Source organism: Cynara cardunculus, assembly GCF_001531365.2.
Source record: "Cynara cardunculus var. scolymus isolate 2C chromosome LG 12, CcrdV1, whole genome shotgun sequence".
Lineage (NCBI taxonomy): Eukaryota > Viridiplantae > Streptophyta > Magnoliopsida > Asterales > Asteraceae > Cynara > Cynara cardunculus.
In genome coordinates, this window is record NC_037539.1 from 5,939,004 (window position 1) to 5,948,787 (window position 9,784).

Genomic DNA, 9,784 nt, shown 5'->3' on the forward strand with positions numbered 1-9,784 from the left:
TTTAGAAAAATAAATTTTTTAATGTTTCATATAACTTTAATCTATCTATATATATATATATATATATATATATATATATATATTGTGTTTATCAATTTAAAATAAGAAATTGTATTCATCATACAACATTTAGGTAGCGTTTGGTATGCATACTGGTTAAGACAAAACAATACTGGACTGGAGTTATGAGTGGCAAAAAATGACCCAACCCGCTAACCTAACACGAATCCAACCTGAAATTAGCACGTCGGGTTGAGATTTTCAACATTTAGATAAATAGGTCAACTCGTCTAATCCATTTAATAAAATGGGTTGGGTTGAATTTTTCGACCTGTTTTCAACTAATTTAAAATATTATATAATTTTATTTATTCTTAATATTATATCTAGTATTCTAATTTTTAATTTTGTTTTATTATTAATTAAAAATCCTATCGTCGTGAAATAAAACTTCAAATTCCAATCGCCTCCATTATATCTAGTAAGTATGTTTATGAAACGTAATTATTTCATAAACATACTTACTCTGGAATGAAGGTTTCCCAAGAATGAGAATGTGTAAATGTTGATAAAAAAGTATGGAAAACATCTATTATGTCCAAGTGTCCAACTGTGGGCTGTTGATGAACTTATGCTGAATATTATGTCTCATGATGTGAGCTGAAGCCCATTTAAGTAAGTAGCTCTATGGCTGTAAGGGTGAAATATAAGTTTGGACGAATATTGAAGAAACAAAACTCGTTCAAGCTTTACTTATTATGGTGAATACGGGAGCATTTAAAGCCGATAATGGCTTTAAATCGGGTTATTTAACATTTCTTGAACAATCGTTAAAAGAATCTTTGCCGGGCTCCGGGATTTTGGATGAAAATGTTTGATTGTTAAATTTTTAGGTTTGTTGGTTAAATAGATAAATTTAAGAAAATGAAAGATATTTGGTGATTAAAATAATTACAAAAAAAAAAATCTCGATTCAAATCCAAATCCTACAAATCCTACAAATCAAGCAGATGAATGGATTTCAAATCCAATCCAAATCCTGCAAACCAAACACAGGAATGGATTTTAAATCCAATCCAATCCAAATCCCATGGAATCCAAATCCCTCCAAGGAATCCAAATCCCTCAGAAATATTCATGCAAACCAAACGCACCCTTAGTCTATTACTCCCTTATCGTCTCCAAATTCCAATCCAACTTATTTTGAACAATATATTTGTTGTGGTTGTGTTCTATTCAAACTTTGAATAATTTGTTTGTATTTGTGGTTGTGTTTTATTCAAAAAATTAAATAACAGTCTAGTCTTTTTTTTAAAAAAATTAAAATTAAATGGGTTAATCCAGGTTCAACCCATTTATTTAACAGGTTGGATTAAAAAAAAATCGTAAATATGTCAACCCACAATCAATTCATTTAGGTAACAGGTTGGATTGCGTTAAAAAATCTCAACTCATTTAATTAAATGGGTTGGGTTGGGATTTTCAACTTGTTTAATAAATGGATTGAACTCAAACCCAACCCAACATGACCCATTGCCACCCCTGACTGGAGTGGACTGGACATGACTGAACTAAATTGTTTGTTCTACTTTTGGTACGACTAGAATATGACTGAACAAAACTGTTAAGATGACCAGATTGCCCCTATATGTTGTTTAATGTTATTTTACATCATATAATGATTGTAAGTGACATAAATCAACCAAAATATATTTCAATATTTACATCTATGACATTTATACTATTTTCTAAATTTATATACATGATTGTAACACAACAATTGTAAAAAACGAACATAAGTTTAAAATATTCCAAAACAACAATTGTAAATACGTTCATAATTAAAAAAAAAGATCCTTTTAACTTCTATGATCAAATGGATGAATTCCACTTCAAATACTGATTTGCCAAATGTCCAAGTGATAACTTATAAACAACACAAACTCATTAGCAACTGCCATAAATGGAAAATGTTGGTAGAGGTGCTCATGGGTTGACTTGATCGGGTTGAAGACATTTGAACAACCCAACACAATGCTTGTGGTTTGAAAAATCTTAACCCAATCCAACCCAAACAAAAGTGCAACTCAACCCATCCCAAATCGTACGGGTTGGTTGGGTTGATACTTTGGTGCATTAAAATATTCTTCTAACATTGAATATGTTATTTCTCTACTCATATTTTTTTTCATCATCAATCATTTGATACGACTTATCCATACTTCTTACGTATATCACATCCAGTTAATTTTCTCAATTTACGTATATATGTTTATAGGTACTGAACATATATACGAATGAGTTATATAGAGATGTGAATAGATTGAAAAGATGTGTATATGAATAGCGTACGTGATAGTGTAATTGTCTATTGTATATATTAATAGAAATTCAACAATCATATTAAATCCAAGAAATAAATGGATATCGGGTTCATCGGGTTGAGTTGGGTTCAAACAATATCAACCCAATACATACGGTTTAAATTTTTTATAACTCGATTAGACATCGGGTTGTTTCGGGTTGAATTATTTCTCGTTGGGTTGGGTTGGGTTGATCGGGTTTTTTGAGCACCTCTAAATGTTGGTATTGCATTTGTAACACAATCTAATTCGACAAAAACCCAGCAAGAGATAATACATAAGCAATGTTAGGTATTCAACAGTCAGAAATCGATACAAAAGTATAATCAGCCATAGAACAATGATATTCAACAGTAAAAAAAACGATAACCATGGAATATTGAGGAGAAATTGTACCTGAAATGGAGGGTTTTGAGCTCGTGGAAATGGAGGCTGGAAGAAGAAAAGAGGAGAAATTGTACCTGATAGAAAAGAGGAGAAACGATAACCATGGAATATTGAGGATAAACCGTACCTGAAATGGAGGGTTTCGACTGGAATAAGAAAACTCGTGGAAATGGAGGCTGATAGAAAAGATGAGGTTTTGTATTGATATGAAACAATAAGGATAATATTGTAATTTCAAATTTAGTCACATGTTGTTCCACATTTTTTGGTGGAACGGAACACCTGAAGAACAGTCTTATGAAATATTACTTTAGTCTCATGCTGTCCCATCTCATTTTTGTCCCATGGCACACCAAACATAAGATTGTTTATTTGAAACAATTTATGTTTTTCTACAAAAGTTCTCATCAACTTATTATAAGCTAGAAAGATTTAACTTTTTCAAAAACTCATTATTACCGGTTTAACAACGGTATAAGCTGTTTATCCAAACACTCAAAAGTGTTTATTACCGATATCGTACCAAAATAAAACAAGTTGTTTTTATAATCAATCCAAAATATACCATAATAAATGTTAAAGTACTAATCGGATGGTCTAACAACCCCTGGTTTATTGAGAGAGCAACAATCCACGCCTGATCGACGTTCACCCCAAGGTCAACATCATCAATGGCGGAATCAAAAAGTGGGTTGGAATTAAGATCCATTGTAGTTTTTATAAGTTGCCATGACAAAAGCAATGATGCAAAATTCTATTTTATTTAAAGGAGTGATGAGAAGACAGACCATTTTTGAGGCTTGAGCTCTTCATCAATGGCGTTTACTTCAAGCTCCTGGTCTTTTACAAGCTGCTTCGTGATTTTGCAACTGTTATGGAGCGGTAACCAGTATGCTAATGGATGTTATACGACCATCATCAGCTTCGGTGACTCCCTAGCTGACACTGGAAACCTTAAACAACTTGCATCCGTAACCAACCGAGTCATTTCAGTTCTTTTGCCGCCTTACGGCCAAAACTTTTATGATCAATCCAACGGTCGTTGCTCCAATGGCTGTCTCATCATCGATTTCCTAGGTAACTCCTCTCTGTCTCTCTCTGGTGTTCAATGTCGTCGATTATGTTAGGTTATATATGTTTGATCCCCTGGAAGCACTGATTGAAGTAAACTGGTAGATTTGAAGCAATTTGGACCTTGATTGATTGCATTGCACCAAAATAGAAACGAATTGGACTGGTTTTGTTCAATTTTAGGTATCTGTGATTCGGAAGTTCACATTTCATATTCTGGTTAAATCGGATTTTGATAATAGTATGATCATGATAATTTTGAATCTAGGTTCTCTTACAAATGTCGCTACTACTGCTGCTATTGTTCATCTAAATTCAATCAAAACGGTCAGGCTTGATGCTTTTATGACATTGACGTATCATTTCATTAATGAGACAACATGTTCCTCAGATCTTCTTCATGGTACCAATTGTGCATTAAATTCTGTCATCTTCCATTTGGTCTGCACGATTGGATTGGATTTGAAAGAGTTATGGAATTGAATTTCATTCCAATTCCATGTTCGCTTTGAAAGATTTTCCGGATTTGAAATCCTGGTCCCACAAACATAGGATTTTGAAATTACTCTCGGATGGTTGCTATTTCACGGGATTTCATAGGATTTATATGTAATAATGTTTTAGAATATGTTAAAAACATTTGTTTTGTAACAATGAATTAATAAATAAGTAATTTAACTATTTATAAATAGTGGAATTCAATTTCAAATCCTACAATCCAAACACACCATTGTTTTCAAATCCTTCCATGAAATTCAGATCGCTCAAAACCATTCCATCGAACCAAATGCCCCCTAAAGTTTGGAGAACATTCTCTAGTTTTTCTTTCTTTCAAGTTTTAATCTAGACATTGGTACCTCTTTTAATGAGATTTTTTTTTTTAATCATAATCTAGAAGTAGTTGCTAAAAGGAGGCTTAGAGTAAACCCTTTTAATGTTGTATTCTTTTTGGAATTGAAATAGTACATATTCATTGTGAATGACTATGTTTTTTTTCCTTGGTTTCTGAAGCCGAGAGCCTTGGATTGCCATTGCTTTCACCGTATGTGATCGACAAGGGAAGTGACAACGTGAGGGAGTTGGGACACGGAGTGAATTTTGCGGTTGCGGGTGCGACTGCATTGGACTCGTCGTTTCTTGAACCAAGAGGGATTCTTAATGGCATTACAAATTCATCATTACAAGTTCAATTGTCATGGTTTAAACAATATTTGCCTTTTATTTGCGGCAACGCTTCAGGTAAATAAGTTATATGCTTCTAAGAGTTTAAGGATAAAAGAATCTGTAAGATGCCACATCGGTTGGGGAGATGAACAAAGGTTGCCTTATAAGGACCGGATATACCTCCTATAAGACGCACTTTAAAACCGTGAGTATAAGTGTAGATAAAGCAGACAATATTTGGTATGGTACGGTTGCCTGAGATGTTACATAATCACCAAGAAAAAATAAGTTATCATACTTACATCTCCATCTTATAGCTATTTTACTTTTATTTAGTGTCGATATGAGTCCAATGATTAAAGAAACATAAAATCCTTGCTATTTTACCTTTATTTAGAGTGTCTATATGAGTCCAACGATTAAGGAAACATGAAAACCTTACTTTTAAAGTTTCATCTGTATAACTTTAGTAACTACGATTTTTATTAACTTTGTGTCAGCAGTCAATGTAAGAAGCTACTTAAATCATGTGTACTTCTCACCCCCAAACCCCACATGCGGGTGCATATACCAAACTGTTTTAGGGGCTGTTTGGTTGGTTTTCCATAAAGTCCTGTATAAATAAAGATGTTTGTGTGGATTAATCTGTCTGTATAGATTGAGAAGATTTTTGTTTGGGAGGGTTTTTTCTTAGATGTAAAGAGTGGTTTTTAAATTGAGAGGGACATGTTTGGAAAAAACTTGGCTTTCTGCATAAAGCTCCCCCTAGAAGCTTACTAAATAAGTCACTTTCTATATCATTAAGTCACTATCAAAAAGTCATGTATAGCTGACCGAATAAGCTAAGCTGTGAGTTCCATGAAGCTCATTAAGCTACCAAGAAACAGGCCCTTTATTTGAGTTCTTTTTGGTAGTGTATGCTTTTTCTTTGGCTTGAGTTTAATAGTTTCAAATACAGAAGTTGATTGAGATGGGGGCTCAGACACTAGTTGTTCCAGGAAACCTACCAATTGAATGCCATTCATCGTACTTGACGGTATGTGGTTCATAAACGGAAGAGTATGATAACACAACCGGTTGCCTCATCCGGCTGAATAAGTTTGCTGAATACCACAATGAACTGTTGCAAACAGAACTAAATCAGATTCGAGAGCTTCATCCTGATGTCGTTGTCATCTACGCTAACTACTACAATGATGCCATGCAAATCTACCGGTTCTCCAAATAAATTTGGTATGTAACATGTTATAAACTCAAATAACTTGGCACGATCACTAACTGACATGGGGGTTTGATTAGGCCAACACTAATGCACTGGATTCCATAAGAACTCCATTAGTTAAGTGTCTTGCGGTGAGAGTAGTACTAAGATGGTGGACCTCCGATAAAATTCTCGTGCTGCAACATTTTTACAAGCCGGAAACGACCTCTCTACCCCAAAGGATAGACTGATAGAGGGTGTCCCAATTTGAGATATGGAATGGGGACCCTAAAATTTTCGGGGCCTACTTATGCATGTTTTAGCTTTTACTCAATTATATATGTTTTAACCTTTCCCACTTATAATGTTTTATCCCAATATAATAAATAGGCTGTTAATCTTTTAGTCGACTTAGGGGTCGTTTACCAAACACTTAACCGGTAAGCGATTACCAATAAAATTCAACATTGTTATTCACTTATCTGGTAAGATTTTAGTTCACGAAAACGACATTGTATGCAACAATTTACCCGGTAAGCGCTTACCATGGTAAGAGTCATCGTCCTCACTTACCGGATAAGACTATTTTTCTTGCCTCGCTCTTACCAGGTATAGATTGTTGGTCCTTACCGCATTCATCCAGTTAGGTAATGTGACTCGGTAAGCTCTTACCCAAATTAGAGTTTGGTAAACGGCCCCTTACTGTTTTTGATTTTTTTTAGAAGAATGATTCTATTTAAGTGAATTTCATATGTTTCTTTGTCATTTTAAAACGTTTTTGTTGTTTTAATTTTTAAGAACTTTTATATTTTATTTTATTCATTACTCATCAAGTCGATTTATAGTTTTGATACAAGTATAACGGGGTCCTCCAAAAGGATTGGATGTCCTTGTGGTGTAGGAATAAGGGTAAGGTCTGTGTACATGCTACCCTCCCTAGACCCTATTTTATGTGAATTCTCAAGGTTCCTTTGGTTTGGTTTGGTTTGGTTTACTGTCCGGAATGGGAAAAGGGTCTTCGTTTATGTAGATACATGCACAAATTACCTACCAATTCATTTGCCATTCTAGGATTTTGATGTTGATGTCGGGATGGAATATATGGTTTGTAGGATTCACAAACGGGGCTTTGAAGGCGTGTTGTGGAGGTGGAGGGCCGTTTAACTATAACTTATTGGCGGAATGTGGATATCCTAACACGAGCGTGTGTGATCGACCATATACATATGTGAGTTGGGATGGAATACACTTGACGGAGGCCGCATACAGACTGATTTCCAAGAGTTTATTTCAGGGCCCATACACCACCCCCGGTTTAATTCCTTGTGCTCTACACTAACATCACAAGTTCAGGACAAATTATCGGCTTCTATGTAACCATTTCTAAGCTTAGATATATCATAGAGATATTGGAGTCGAAGACAGGAACATCTTTGTTGGAAGACGTGTTTCAGGTGTAATTTGTTTCTTAAAAGGTGCTAAAGTCTGAAATTTTGTTTCATTTCTAATTGATAAGAGGTGGTGCTAAAAACAGAATTGATAATATTGTTTGTTTTTTTAACCGATGAATGACAAATGTTAGTAATTGTCTGTTTTAACCTTGATAATATAACTTTATTTTAATTTTACTCGTAAATATATAAGATAATTATCATAAAATCTCTTATAACTATTACACTTATTTTCAGACAACAAAAGTTCAAGTATTACATTTCTATTTCAATACATTTTCAGTAATTTCCACATGTTCATTTATAATTACTAGAAGGGTACTCGTGCAATATAGCGAGATAAATCTCGATTTTAATGTTTAGTTATATTCTTCGTCTCTATCGATATAATACGATTTTATGTGATTTCGAGAAAATGATAATGTTTTTATTTTTAAATGAAATATAAATTTGAAGATGACATAAAATTTTGAAGAAACATAAATCGATATTAGCATCAAATTGACTATTTAGTAATTCTCGTTTTTTGGTGTAATTTATTTAATTCAATTTTTTATTATAATTTAATTTAGATTTAACAACAAAGTAATTTATTTTTTGTTTAATAATATAATTTTTTTTATAAAATAATTAAACATTCTGTTATAACTCAATGATTATCTTAATTATATTTTAGATTTTCTATATTTAAAATATATATTTATCTTGTATTTGATTATGTTTATCTGCAGTTAGTTACATAAATTTAAAAATTGAGTTTTAATAAGTTGTACTTACGCAAAATTACTTATAATATTAAATTTTAAGTAATATGCATCAATTAAACAGTACTTCATGCATAAAAAATGATTTTTAAGAATTTTTATCAAATATTTTATAATATATTATAGATTATCAAAATTTATAATACATACATTATAATATGATAAATAGCATAGTACTTAATAGTCAAAATATCGTTGTTGATTTATTAATATATAATTTTATTGGGTATTAAATATTTTTAATAAACAAATTAATAAAATCAAAAGTTCATTAAAAAACCGGATCTCATAATAATGTCTATATATATTGCAAGGTTTGGGATTGCTTATTTAAAACAACTTATGTTTTTTTTGTAAAAGTGCTTATTAACTTATGTGGTATCAAACTGGAGTTTTGTAAAAAGTGTTTGGATTAGCTTACAGCGGTACCAAACTGCAATAAGCTGATAAGTTGTTTTTTCAGTGTTTGACAAATTTTGTTTATATCTGTAAAATGACCAAAAAGGACAGAGAGAAGATTGATGTTGTTATATGGAGAAGGAAGAAGATTGAGATCGATGTTATCTGGAGGAAAAAAGATAGGTATAAAGGGTAATAGGGTTAAAATGGTAAACTGGTAATAAGCAGTTTTTCATAAGTCATGACGGATTAACTTATCAAAACCTGCTTATTACCGGTTTGGCACCGGTATAAACAGTTTTCTTTTTTCTTATCCAAACACTAGGTATTAGCTTATCACCGGTGCCAGACTGAAATAAGTCAATAAGCAGATAAAATAAGCAATCCCAAACACCCCCTCAATAAGATTACATTAAGAGGCTAATAAGACGTGAGTTTGCCCCTTATCCAATAAGATGATGATAAAAATGCTTTAAGCTCTTGAATAAATAAATAAATAAATAACAGTTTAATTAGACTAGTCTTTTATCTGATAAAACATAAATGGTAAATAAAATATTTTTGTTTTAAAAGATCTAAAGACACCTTAGATATTGGATAAATCCATATGTTACAAAATTCTTTGTCAACTTATTATAAGTTAGAATGATTTAATTTTTTAAAAAACTTTTTATTACCGGTTTGACATCGGTATAAACTGTTTACCCAAACACTCAAAAATGTTTATTACCGATGTCACACCATAATAAGTCAATAGGTTGTTTATATGAGCAATCTCAAACACCATACCATGAGATCATCTCCAAAAAGATTATTGAAAAATGGAGAAGTTAAGAGTCAAAAGTTAGAATAAAAATACATTATACGATACAATATGCTGATATAAAGTTTCAATACATAAATAATTAGATTTTAAAACCATATGATTTGAATTGATGGGTGAAATAAAATCAATATGGAAAACAATGATTCAAAATACAACGG

At 32.3% G+C, this 9,784-nt stretch overlaps 1 pseudogene; it reads left to right on the forward strand.

Moving 5' to 3' along the window:
- LOC112522820 overlaps window positions 1-7,563 on the forward strand; it is a 14,708-nt pseudogene extending 7,145 nt beyond the window's left edge.
- Window positions 7,564-9,784: the final 2,221 nt, after the last annotated feature.